We start from the raw sequence: 14,037 nt of genomic DNA on the forward strand, positions 1-14,037 counted from the left end.
CGATTTTTCAAATGGAGTCCCCTATTTTTTATTGCAAATTTGAAAAGAGCGGAAAATTGTACGTTGAAACATGTACTTCGGTTTTTTTCAAAGTCATTTCAAGGGCGCTACAAGCTCAAATAAAGCCCCGATTAAACTTCAAATTCAGATCAAGTAAAAACTTCATTTTCTAATTAATGTCATTTTGCTGCTATTAAAACGAACAAGTAACCAATTTCTTCGTCTTTTAAAGACGTGTTCAATAGGGTCTCCCTTAGTTCCCGAATTTCAGAAAATCGATTTCCCTGGACTTTTTTTGTTAGGTAACCATGAAAAAATAAGTTTCCAATAGTTTTGGGCCATATAGAATACTTCTATATAGTGCCTGTAATCGCATTTAGGATTTTTAGATTTATATCGGTGAAAAAAAAACGAACAAATTTTATTTGTGCATTCGAAAGAATTTTTCCTCTTCTTTTTGAAATCGATTTTCTGAAATTCGGGAACTAAGGGACACCCTAGTGCGCACGGTTTTGTAAAAAAGTATTATTTTGACCCATATATATATATCGAGTATAACATACTCCAATAACGTAAAAGTCAATAGTCTAGCCTGTGTATAATACTGTATACCTGCCAGGAATAGGGAGAGAGAAAGACAGAGAGATGTGCGCCAAAGAATAGCTTGTGCGCGCAGAGAGTCTGCGTGTGTCTGTGCCGGGCGCGTTGTCGTATAATACGCCAAGCCTCTCGTGACTTTGTGTGTCGCAAGCGTTTATACATATAACATGTAACATCAAAGATACAGCCGGACAAAAGTGAGTCGCGTGCCAAACAGGACACGCTGGGCGCATATACATACATGTGCTGTAAATGTATGTGGAGCGCACGCGACCGAGACAGGTATATGTATACGAGAGTACGTATAACGTGTACGTATGAGAGCCTGCAGGTGCCGCGCCGAGAAGAGGAACGATTACAGTGGAGCTCGTAGTACCTACAGCGATATACTGTGCACAAGCGAGAAGATTATGCAGCAGACAAGCGAGATCGACGTTACAAAGCCTTTCGATATGAGGTGGACATTTGAGTCTTAGGTCGATCCCAAGTATCGTAATATCTCGCTCGAGTATTATAATATATAGGGGTGAGAGAGAGAAAAGAATCAAAGGATCGGCGCGTGCAAAGTGTCAATATATTGCCATATTTATAGACGCTTCCTTTGATGGAATATAAAAATCCTCGCGCGCTCGATAATCGTTTCTTTTTTTTAATAATTGATTAACTAAAACAGCCCGATGAATCTTTTCTTTGACATACAGTAGCATCGATTTGGGGAGGGAAAACTTTGTGAATAAACACCGAAGCGCTGCCGTCCGAATTGAGCAGTTATCGATTGCGCCGTGTGTTTGTCAAGCATATAACAGCCAATTAGTGTTAACGTTTATGAATACGTTCGTTTTGACAGCCAATATTCACTTTTGAATTCACGTGTTTGTGTGTGGGTGTGTATTGTTGTTTTTACTTGTTTCAAAGAGAACGAGAGCCAAAATAAACAAAAAAAGCTGCTCTGCCATGTCGATTGTTCATAGATTCAACGTCGCTTCTTTAAACTCCAACTTTTCTATTTATAAATCATGCTATACTCGTGACAACTCGAAAACGTACTTGGAGTGCGAATCATTTTCAACTTATATTTGTTTTGACTCGAGTCCGAGAGAAAAAAAAAATTACGAAGCCGAACGAAGCTGATTAGCCTATTATATTACCGAAGAGTAGCTCGTTTTAATGTCAATAATGTTTCGACAGAGAGGCAGGCGCCATCGTTCGTGTCAATATATATACGTCGCGCAATACGATCGGCTATTATAAAATATAATATCCAGTAGCCGAAAAATTACGCATGCTAATTGAGTTCTCTATACCGTTGATTGGAATCGCATTAGCATAATATATTATATTTAAATGAAAAATATGGCCCATGCTTGTCAATTTGCTCGCGGGCAATATCCGATCTGGCTCGCGCGCGCCTCGGGACTCAAGGAAAACCCATTAAACTCTGGCTGGCTATTGATCTTCATCCCGCGTGGATATATACATATATATGCGCGGCCTCTGCGCGGCTATTTAATTATTTGCCGAGATTAAATTAGCGTGGTGCTTTGTGCACGAAGCGATCGCGCGGGAAAAAATATGAAAATGCCATATTTCGTGCTGCGGCGTTTGGTGCGCTACTAAAATAATCTCGGTGGAGCGCAAACAGAAACGCGGTGGCATCATCGCTGTTGTTATACGAGGGCACGCGAAGAAGATAGACGAACGATTTGTCAGAGTACACTAGTAATTAAATTAAGTATACCGTCGCATTCGCAGTCATCGGCTATGTACCCCTCCTCGTGTTCAAAACATCCCAATCTAACTGTACTTATGGAGCAATCATGAGCTCATCATGTATACAATCTATGGGGAGAGAGAGGGAGAGAGAGTACGAAATTCCCTATACATATATACAGCCACTTGACTTGGGTATTCATCTTGGCGCGTTACATCCCTTGTATCGGGTCTCTACGTAGCCCATTGTTAATCTTAAAAAAGACGAGATAGAGAGGGTTAAGTATCGCGTGCGCGCCACCACCGACAAGCTTCTCGCCACCGACTCGGCATCGTACATTCACGTGATATAAATGCCGCTGCCGCCTTGCCCGATGTGTGTTGTCGTGCCATAGCCGCATTGTATGGGGTGCAAGGAGCCGAGAGAGACAGAGAGTCAAAGGGAAGGAGCGTGGAAGGAGTCACCAAACCACTAGAAGCGCTGCGGCCCCACCCCGCAAAGTGGGAAAGAGGGTAAATATCTCTGCATACTCGATTAGAGACCCCGTGTCTGCTGCTGCCGCTGCCGCTCGAAGACGCGATCTCCTGCGTGTACGATGGCCTTGTCGAGCCTTTTACCGAAGATCGAGCACTAAATTTACCGCCACAGCCGAATGGATGATGCGGCAATGCTCTTTGCTGGGCTCTCGTGTGCTCGTGCTCGGACTCGTATACACCGCACACAGAGCATGCAAATCCGTGTGTACGTATAACACCGATTTTCTTCCGATAAGAAATTGGCGAGTTAGTGAGAGCGATAGTGGTAGCGGTGGTGGTCGTAGGAAAGGATTTGCGCGTAGGATTTTGAATATTTAGAGACGACGAGGAATAATGACGTGCGTGCGCGCGCGCTAAAAAGGGAGGAAGATGTACGTGTATGCAGTCTTTTTTCCAGGAATGATAAGTCCGAAGAATTGGCAAGCGATACGCACGCGCGCGCGACTCGACGAAAGGCAAAAAGAAGAAAGAAAGAAGTGGGACTCGAAATGAAACCGGAAAAATACCGGATTTTTATCACCCATTCCCTCGGATGTCAGTGTATTTGTATGCACGCGTACAATGTGTACAGTATGCGTGTGTTTGCTATTCGCTCGTCTCGAGTATCATAAAATCACACGTGTGTGTGTGCGTCCACTTACTCTGTACTAGCTAACACTTCCGCTTTTTTTTCTCTCGCTCTCTTGTCGAGTGTACACGACAATTTCTTGACGAAATCGTATCTCATTAGTTTTTTCACTTGCCGAGCGTATTGATGTTTTTAGTGTGCCAAATTGAAAGGAAAAGAAGTAAGAAACTAATCAAATCGTTGAATAAGCAGTTGGTATATACCAAAGCGAAGTTTATTGAATTTTCTTCTTTTTATTTTACTTAGGCAAACACGCGGAAAAAGAGCGAAAGAGAGAGACATCAAAGAGACACTTTTTCACTGCTTCGAGTTATAAGGCAAAACGATACTCCGCACTACTTTAGAAAACTCATTCCTTGCGGTTGCTTTTTCAAAAGCAATATAAGTCGACTTTTCAACGGTAGCTTTTATACGGGAAGTACGGGGGCAGGGCGATGTTTATACGCGAAATATAATAAAGCCTTCAATAGTTTCTACTCAATTTTTGATTGAGCTATGTTAAGAGTATACATTTAGTTGAGAGAGGAAAAATAATGAGATTTGAGAAAGGTACTTTTTTTCAACGGCGACAAAAGACCAAATCGATATTATTATTTTTACACGAATAAAGCCTCATGAAAAATGCAAACTAATTAGAGGGTATTTTCATCGTGAGAAACGTCGATCGTTAATTTCGACACTTTACAAATCATCGGGATCAAATAAAGAAAAATCAATTTCAATCTCAAAGGAACATCATAATATGCACTTTATATACAAGGAGAAAAAGAGAGAGAGAGAGAGAGAGAGAGAGAGAGAGAGAGAGAGCGAGAGAAAAGAAGCTATATAGTCAAACGACGTATCGATTAGCGCGAAGTGCGCGTCGAGGGTCGAAAAGCCATGTAACAGACGCATAAGAGGGGGGCGACCGCTTCTTTCTTTCTTTCTCTTCTTTTTCCTTCACTTTTTTTTCTCTCTTTTTCGGGTAAGGGTGTGAAAGAGCCTTCGCGTACACAACTATCTGGCAAGCAGTAAATAATACGTATATACCAGTAAGCCGCGGCAGTGGCGGTGCGCCTACGTGCAAAATGCGAAAAAAGGCGAGGAACTCTACGATGATTACGTGCGTGTGTGTGTGTGTGTGCTAGCAAAAGTGTGAAAAGGAAGTCTATATGTACAGAAAAGTTTCCCGTGCCTGAGTGAATATTGTTGCTCTGCAACCGCGCGCGCGCATGTGTACGTGCGCAGCTATAATTTTCAAATCATTCCGATCTCGTACTCGCCCCTTCGGAGCCGAACAAATCGATAATTTTTTTCTTTCTCACAAACTCCTGCGCTATATAAGCCGCACTACTATAATCATCGAGAGAAATCCGCGTGCTCGCAAGATCACTCAACGCAACGATACGTTAATTCGATGCAAGCTCTCGTCGCGAGTAAAAGAAAAAAAATTAACGCAGATCTCGCTCGCAGTTATAATTGCAAACATATTATACACACACACACACACACACCGAGAGAACGATAATAAATTTCATCTCGCTTTAAAATTAGCCTCGTGCAAGCTCGTGGCACACGAATATCACGATATGTGCTTTGAAATATAACAGAGGACGAAATTTTGTACGCGCGAGAGAAACGGAAGAGCATATTATATGCGACGGCGGTGGCACAGTTATTTAATAATACGAGGCAGTAGTGTATTACAGTCGCGCGCGCGGACGACATATTATGTGTTTTCGCGAACGCGTCATTCGATACGCGGCTTGTTTATAAAACATCTCTATATGCGACATACGTAACAACTGACGATTACTTTGATCGTCGATTATTAAATTTCACAACGATTATTTATTTTTATTGTTTTTATTTTGTTTTTGCTTCATTCCGTCGCATCGTTCGCGGATTTAACAAAGAGCTAGAGTAACGGTGTTATAGATTTTTCCTATGCATTATGTGCATACCTGGTCCGCGAGTGTATTGTACGCAAAGTCCACTCGATACCGGATTATTTTTAGCGAGTTCGGTGCAGGTAGCAATAAATTTTCTGAAAAATGTTTACCATTGGTGCAATGTACCCTAGGGGTTTTGTACTCCATTCGCTGCGAAAGTAAAAAATATCGATGGATAAGGGAAATGGAAGGTACCTTTTAAGTTTTGGTTGAATTGATTGTCTGAAATTTTAGATGTTTTGTAGTTTTTACTTTATTTTAATGATTGATTCAATTACAAAATTTTTTTCTAATTTTACATCAAATTTATAAGAGTTGGTAGCAAATTTTGCCGTACAAAATGTGTTTTTTAGTATTTATAGTAACTCCGACAAGAAAAAATTCATCAAATCTTTGTTCTTTAGAAACTTAATTATTATGTACCATACGTCGTATATCTTTTTTGTCGTCGTTGCATAAATTTGGGTTTGCGCCTTTTTTTAACAAATACTCAACCAACTTCTTTCTGCCTGTCTGCGCGGCCATGTGCAATGGTGTATTTCCCGAATTGTCGCGAGCATCGATCTGCACTGTTTGATGATTAGCCTCGCTGATATCGAATAACATCTTTGCGCATTCTTCATTGTCGCTGTTCAAACAAATATTGTGGAGCGGTGTCAATCCATCCACGTTTTTCGCAGTTGCATCGGCACCTGTTCTCAGCAAAAATTCGGCTGCGTCCTTCGAATTGTACTTGAACGCCAAGTGCAACGGCGTGTTACCGTCTATATCCAGGATGTTAACTTGCACTGGCTTAATGCTGTACCAGAATATCATAATCATTAAGTTGCGATCCACCAACTCTGACTTACAAATAATATGCAGAGGGGTCAATCTCTCTGCATTGGTTAAATTTGGGTCTGCGCCGTATATCAGTAGTAATTGTACCACCTCGAGGTGTTCTCTAAACACAGCCAAGTGCAGCGGTGAATCGCCTGTTTCTGACCAAACGCAATTGGGATCCTGGCCAAACTCGAGAAATGCCCTTACAACATGAACAAAGCCACCCGTACAAGCAGCATGGAAATGCGTCAAGCCCGTCTCGTCCGAATAGTTTACGTGGAAATTGTTAAAAATCGTAAACAACTGATCTGGTATACTCATGTCACTGTTACTGAAACAACGTTTAGTTGCATGGTGTACTGCCGTGGTTCGACGTAATAGTGGCTTGCCGTTTTCGTCCCTTTCGGGTTCGTCTTTATAACCGCAGCGAGCCACGAAATCAATAAAGATATTTCCATCTGGGAATTTTATGGAATCCAACAGTAGCAACTTGACTTCTTTGTTTTCAAAAATCTCTAAGATGTTAGGATACTGACCTCTCCAAACGTGGATTATGCTACGAAAGTTATGGAGACATTCATGTCGCCGGCCTTCACAACACCAGTCAACACTTTTTTTATACTCCTTGAATTCGTACATTGATACGCGACGAGATTTCGAAATGAATATGATTTGCGACGAGCTGTCGAGATCCTGTATGGAAGGATCCATTTTTACGCACTAACACACACACAAACGAACAATGTCACTTATAAATTCAGAGTATATATATTTTTTTACGGCAATCGTGTACAGCAGTCGATTCAATTTTCGATAGGAAACAAGTCGCGCTATGAGAGATGTAACTCATACTAAGATCTGAGCTCGAATGTGTTCAACACGGCAGCATCGGGCTATTTATATAACTGCACGCAATGCACCGAATTACACCGTGAAGTTCAATTGATCAAAAAGAGAGTCGAAACAGAAGACGAAAGAGTAGAAATATGGAAAAACCAAAAAAAAAAAAATATGTGCGTATCTCGATACATCACACGATATGTCCAATGATTTTCTCGCCTGTGTCGCTTATACATAAGTTCTCGTTTTACATACATCCGGATTGTATAAATGCCGCTATTGTGTTATTACATTTCTAATTGATAACATATGAAATCACTATGATCGCCTGCACACATTGCGGTGAATGTTAATTGAACAGGTAATACGAGCGCGCATCGTATTACATTAGTTGCTTATAATTCGAACGAACTGTGGAATAATTTTCTTTTGTTAACGTCTTGTAATAACGTTTGGAAAAGACAATGCTAATTCAGTATTTGTACAAGAGGAATCAGGAATCAGGAAATCCTCTCAAATACGCGCATATATACATACAGCTAAAGAGAAACCAAGAGAGCAAAAGAATATTCAGGAAATGTCCTTCACCTCGCAGGTATACATATAACGGCTGGATTCTTATTACGTAATATATACGGACGAACACATGAGTCGGTGAGTTGCATTCGCTGTACCATCAAGAAAGAATCGAAGCTCTCTTGCGATCATTTTGACTGATTTCTATCGAATGACATCTCAAAAAACTTCAAAACATCTGTAATGGTGCACTGAAAGTGCACGAACTTAGCCCGATAATATTACGTGTACGTCGTATAACTTCGCTCTTTTTCTACTTCTACTCTGTCGTCGTCATAATATATAAGAAACGATAAATGTAATTCTCGGAGCTATATATCCATTCTCTCGGGTTGAAAATAAAAGTCCCTCGAACGAGCGCTATAGTGAAAGAGCAAAGAGGCAAGAGAGAGAAGAGTTGTAGCAGCATCACCCACGGCCCGAGCAATACGAGCAGTAGTAGTCGTGAAACGAGACCAAGACGCACTTACTCTCTGGTACACTATATGAAATGATGTGTGCATGTTCTTGTTGTTATACGCTATACACAGTTTGCGGGCACTGCATTAAATTTAACCAAAGAGAAGGGATTCCCTTTCCGAAGCTTCTCAGCGCGAGATTATGATTCAACCGGACGTATGTATACTTTTATATATTACTCTTTCTGGGCTCTGCAGTTTGCGCGCATCGCATCTGCGTGTGTGTATGCAACTAACTCGTCCTGCACACCAGCTCGGATGATAATGGTACGCATTACACGTATAAAGATGCTCGTATTACGCCGTGTACCGCGGGGGAAGAATTTTTCTCCCGTTCGCTCTTCTCTTCTCGTGCTCGCGTCCGCGCGCACGAGTTCTCGCATTGTGCGTAATATATTTTGAAGTATACACACGCGTTCGAATGAAAAATCTCGTTCCAAAGGATTCGTCAGTAGCTATGCTACTCGCGTGTGAGCGGAAAGTTCAGGACCAGGAGCAGCGCCAGCCGATACAGAAAAAAAAAGATTGATTCGGCTCGTGATCACACACGCACCAACGAATGATTGAGATGGATTATTTTTCCGGGATACATGGAGTTACACGAGTTTGGATATAGGCGCATTGAAAATCCGTCGTGTTATAAAGGTGTCGAGCAGCAATACGGGCGCTTTTGTAAAAATGTACGCACGCACGAGTTATATAGAAAAAAAAAGATCTCAGCAGCCCTGCTGAGAGCCCCTCTAGGGCGCGCGATGGTGATCGAAATTATTCTCGGCTCTATCGTGCTCGTGTACTCGCGCGAGAGCTCTAAAAATATAATATAAGAAATAAACAACGGCAACGAAGGAGGCTCGGCTTTGTATTTGCACAGCTACTTAAACGTACAATAAAAACCTCCCACAACTAAATACATTCACACACTCACACACACGCGCGCGTTTAAGGCAGTCAGGCAGACAAGCGCTAAAGAGCCCATAGCTGAATAGACGCTTCGTTTGCCGAACGACGACGACGACGAGCGTATCGAATTTTACAGCGCAATAGTTTGAATAGCAACAGCAGCAGCAGAAGCAGCTTTTCGTGTTATTTCGCTCGAGCTGATAGTACATTATTATACGATATGCACGAACAACAGCGTTTATTACAACAACGTGGCGGAGGTCGTCGTCGTCGTAACTTGTGCATCGACGACGACCGCAAGAAGTTTCGCTCTTCGCTCGTCGTCGTACATGACTCGTTTATGAACTTTAAACGCATGAGCAGAAGAAGCAGCAAAGGTACTACAATATTATATGAAGCGCATTATACAACACAACATGTGTGTGTATGGGATGTACGCAGCAGCAGCAGCAGCAGCAGCAACAGCAGCAGCAAAAAAGGGCTCTCTCTGGCCGAATAAGAATAGGGAAGAAGGCTGCCTCGCGTAGCAACGGCTACGCCGTATTGCTCGACCGAGCTCATGCCTGTCCGCCTATGGTTCTCTCTAGTACTAATGGTACACATAGTTACTACTAGCCGACCTGAAAACGTCAATTGCCAGTTCCGCTTGTGCACTGTTATACGATGTGGTGTGTGTGCGCGCGCGCGCCCGAGAGAGAGAGACCATGTACAACACCACCATGTGTGTATGCCTGTACGTGTAGCTGCTTATATATACCCGGCACACACACGTACATTATATAGATGTAATGCAAGCGAGGCCTACGCCTAGAACCTAACTCTAAAACGAGACTGCGCGAACTTTGCCGCTAGTAACGCGCGTACTGCACTGTGCACTCTGTATGCTGCTGCTGCAGTGTGTTTATTATACATCATGCGTCAAAGAGCAAAAGGAAAGATAAGCGAATGAGAAAGACATAGAGAATAACTGGCGCTGCGCGTGTATATTACACGAAAAGCTCGTGTAGTTTTCTTCTCTTTGTTAAGCCCGCGCGTGCAGTCAATCGATGAGAGTGCAAAAGTACGAAAACTACGTTGCCCGTGTACCCAAGCCGATTTATCCCTTCGCGGATAAATGAGGCGTAATTGAAAAGCGATGCTGCTCCGAATTTACATTACAACACCAAAAAAAAAGCTCGTGTTATGTTCGCACGCGCGCGAGATGAGACACAAGTGTGCGTGTGCGTGATATAACGCACAAAGGTGTTGAGCGATATCGAGAGCAACACAGCTCAGCTCATGCTCGACGCTCGCGCGAAGAACCCCGCGCGCGCGCATGATACACGCGTCAGAGAGCATCGAATCTCTGTGCGAACGCGATAAAAGAGAGTCTTTTGAGCTCGAACGACTCGATTCACACATAACATATATATACCTGCATAGTGCTGGTTTATAAAGCGAATGACACTCGTTGAACCGAGCAGCAGCAGCACCACCACCAGAGCACACGCATAATGGCCCCGAAATTTCAGTCGAACGTGTACACATACGAATGGATCGTCTCACGAAACGTCGAATGATTATCAGTCCGAAATACATGCTTTACGTCGCGTGTGTGTACTGTGTACGCAGCAGAAATACACATGCCTCGCTTGCGACCCTCTCTGTCCTAACGATTTCCGAAAAATAAAAAAAAATGGTTCGCTCATTCGTCCCAGTAGTTGTGCTCACTTATAGTCCTCTGTAAACGAGCAAAGCTCAGGTTTGTTATTCTTCTCCTCCCTTATATGATGTCGCCCGTCGCTACTATACTACTATATACCTTAATGTAAGTAAGGCGCGCACGCACAGCTGTGCACATAATGCAAAAAGGGAGCGAGAAGCAGCAGAGCCGAGGCCAAGCCGAACGGGCAGAAGCTCTCTCTCTCTCTCTCGCTCGTCGCTCGAGATAAATCGATTTTCGCTTTCGACATTTGCTCGCAGAACTGCTGCGTATACGCACGTTCGTGTATGTGAGTTTGTGTGTGCGCGCTCGGTGCCGGCCACGACAGCCTTTCAATATATATCGACGATGGCCAGGATATACACAAAAGAGGCCGCGCGCGCGCTTGAAGAGATCGCAGGTGCGCGCGCCCGTACGAAGAAGCAAAAAGGAGCCGGGCTGGCGTATAATACAAGCGAGATTTGCATTCGTTTGCCAAGAGGTTTATGCGTATGAAATTGGTAACGGAAGCGAAGAGCGTAATTAGTTGGGCCAGAAGTTTTGAGAATTTTTCTCAATCACCGCGAGTGGCACGGAGAGGAAACGATTTAGGCGCAGATCTGGAGAAGATCGGGCACAAATCAACCCTGAAACGAGGGAGAACGAGAGCGAGAGAGGAGAATCAAGGGAGAAAGCAGAGTACGCCAAGATCATTATGCATAAAAAAGTCCGCACACACGCGCTAACGCGCAGAGAATCCCTTGAATATTGAATAATAAAAAGGTGTATTAGAAAAATTCGTAAGAATGGCCGAAACGAATGGGAAAGAATGCGTACATCGCGTTAAGATAATAAAAGGAGAGCTTCTCGTTCTTTTCTGCGTGGAACCTGTTCTTCGATCTCTCCTGGCCTCTCTTTCTCTCTCTCTGATTCCTATAAGGTGCCAGCCTTACTTCGGCGAAACCTCCTTCTTTTTGCCTCTGTTCGAGCTCTTTCAACCGGTGCTTTTTTCGCGCGAAAGAGAAGAGAGAGAGAGAGGAGAGAGGAGAGAAGGCAGCTCGCACAAAAGTAGTAGGTAAGATATTTACACCCTCGTGAAAAACGTATTCCTCTCTGATTTTACTGCCTGGTGCACGCCACCGACACCGACGCCGACGAAAGAGTGTACCTGTGAAAAATATCAAATTTTCTATCGACGTAGCTTTCAACTTTTGCTTGTAAATTAAACCGTTCGGACGCGCGTAATAAACGCGCGATTCCTTTTACTCGGCGCGAAAAGGGAGATCCACTAACTGGTGTACCAAGACAGCGTCAAAGATTACAAGTACGAGCGGATCAAAATTTTTACGATTTATGCAACTCTACAGCGACGCCTACGTTATAAACGTCTCGTCGAATTTAAGTATTCATAAAATTTTAACACGCTCGGTCCCAAACGATCACTCGTCGTTGCGTACTCGAAAGTACACTCTTGTTTTTTATACTTCTCTTCTACTCCCCCATTCTTAGCCGCGCGTGAGATCGAGATTACATGCTTGTAATCGCTTGGAGCTAGCTCGAGATAGGCGAGCTCTGAAAATCGAGCGCGACAAAAATCCCTCGAACGATAATATAATGTAATTCACGATCGTCTTCTCTGGTTTCCGAGTACAAAGGCAGCAGCAATAGTAGCCGCGCATGATGTAGAACACACTTCGTTCAACGATACGAGGGCTATCTCTCTCGGCTATAGAGCTCGGCAGCGGCGCTCGCTTGCATTGCACATAAAGTATAATGTATACACGATATATTTCATCTAAATGCAGTCGCGCATGCAGCTTCGTCCGAAGAGGCCAACGCGGGCGCGCGCGTTTATTTATTATTTTTAAAGCCACTTTTGTGCGCGCTTTAACGTCCGATTTAGCCTAGTGCAGTAGCGATGCGCTATCTACTACCGCTACTACTACTACTACCACTACTCATCGCGACTCTTTTTCTTCTTTTTTCGCCTTTTGATGATGAAGACGACACTACTCCGCGTAGGCCATCGCGCGCTGCGGCACCAACACATAGTATAGTTACGCAATTTGCAGCAGCAGCATATGTGGCAGCTGTTTCGTACACGCTATACGTTTATATATAAACAGCATATATCGCGGAAGAAGTCTGCAGAACACTGCAGCAGCAGCAGCAACGGAGGGTGTTATTATTTATGAGATTTTCGGTGCATGCGCGCGCGCGGCTATAGATAGACGCGGCCCCGTATTATATCTCTCGAGACCCGGTGTAGTGTACGTATGTATAATACACAACGCACGTTTCATGCTGCAGTGTGCGCATTTTCGTAAATTTGCCTGCAGAGAGAGTGGGAGGAGAGGAGCGTCGGCGGACTCACGATTTTCGGACGGCGCAGCGGCGATCTTTTGTCTCTCGAACCATCGAATAAATAAAATGCACGTCTGCGTAAGACACACCGGTGTGAGTCCGCGTTAAAAATAAAGTATATTTTCGAAAAGAGGAAGAATGGGAAGAGAGAGTGTTTGTGTAAAAACGTGCAGCGCGCGATAACGAAGAGTAGTTTCGCGAAATACACGCGCTCGCGATGATAGGGTCGTTAACCCGATCTTTGCGCGCTCAATGTCAGACTGACTACTGCATTTGTAAACAAAAATTTCGGCAAAACAAAAATTTTCTTCGCTTCTCTCGCTGTATGGCACACGTGCTTTTTTGGCTTTATATTTGTACACACACACACACACGCGCGCGCACGGCACAATCTCTAAGTAGCTGTATTTATACAGGCAGGCAGACGAAGAATTATATATACCGTGTCTATGTCTGTGTGTACGCGCGTTGGGCTCGTCTCTCTTCGGCAATTAAAAAACCGGCCGAACGAGTTTTTTAGTCCTGGGCCAGCAGTACGTATATGCATGTATGGTATACGTGCCCGCGTGCGCGCCCACAAGAGCCGAGAAAAAGAGAGGGGGCATTCCACAAATTCTATCCCATACGGGCGTCTGCGCCTAAAATTCACAGCTCGCAGGCAAGATTTTGTATTATATACGGGGCCTGCTGCTGTCCCTGCTGCTGCACAATAGATAGTATTCTCGACATGTTAAATGAATGCATCTCGTCTACGCGTAATAAGTAAACCCGTACAGTATATTACAATGCCGCTTTAATATTTGCACTCGTTAAATAATGATGACTCATTGCCTCAACACTTTCATTAATCTAGATAACGAGGAGATACTAACGCGTACATACGCGCATTACGAGCGCCTACGGAAACTCTCGAAAAACTTGTTCGTGTAATAAATACAAGCACAGTACATGTGTGTTGCATGCGCACACCTATAAGGAATTTACTTCATA

At 43.5% G+C, this 14,037-nt stretch overlaps 1 protein-coding gene across 2 annotated transcripts in view; it reads right to left on the reverse strand.

The window, feature by feature from the left end:
- The window catches only part of LOC106656072 (zinc finger protein jing), a 57,554-nt gene that overhangs the window by 22,525 nt on the left and 20,992 nt on the right, over positions 1-14,037 (reverse strand). The window lies entirely within an intron of this gene.

The sequence above is a fragment of the Trichogramma pretiosum genome, unplaced genomic scaffold (assembly GCF_000599845.2).
Source record: "Trichogramma pretiosum strain Unisexual culture from Peru unplaced genomic scaffold, Tpre_2.0 scaffold4, whole genome shotgun sequence".
Taxonomy (NCBI): Eukaryota; Metazoa; Arthropoda; class Insecta; order Hymenoptera; family Trichogrammatidae; genus Trichogramma; species Trichogramma pretiosum.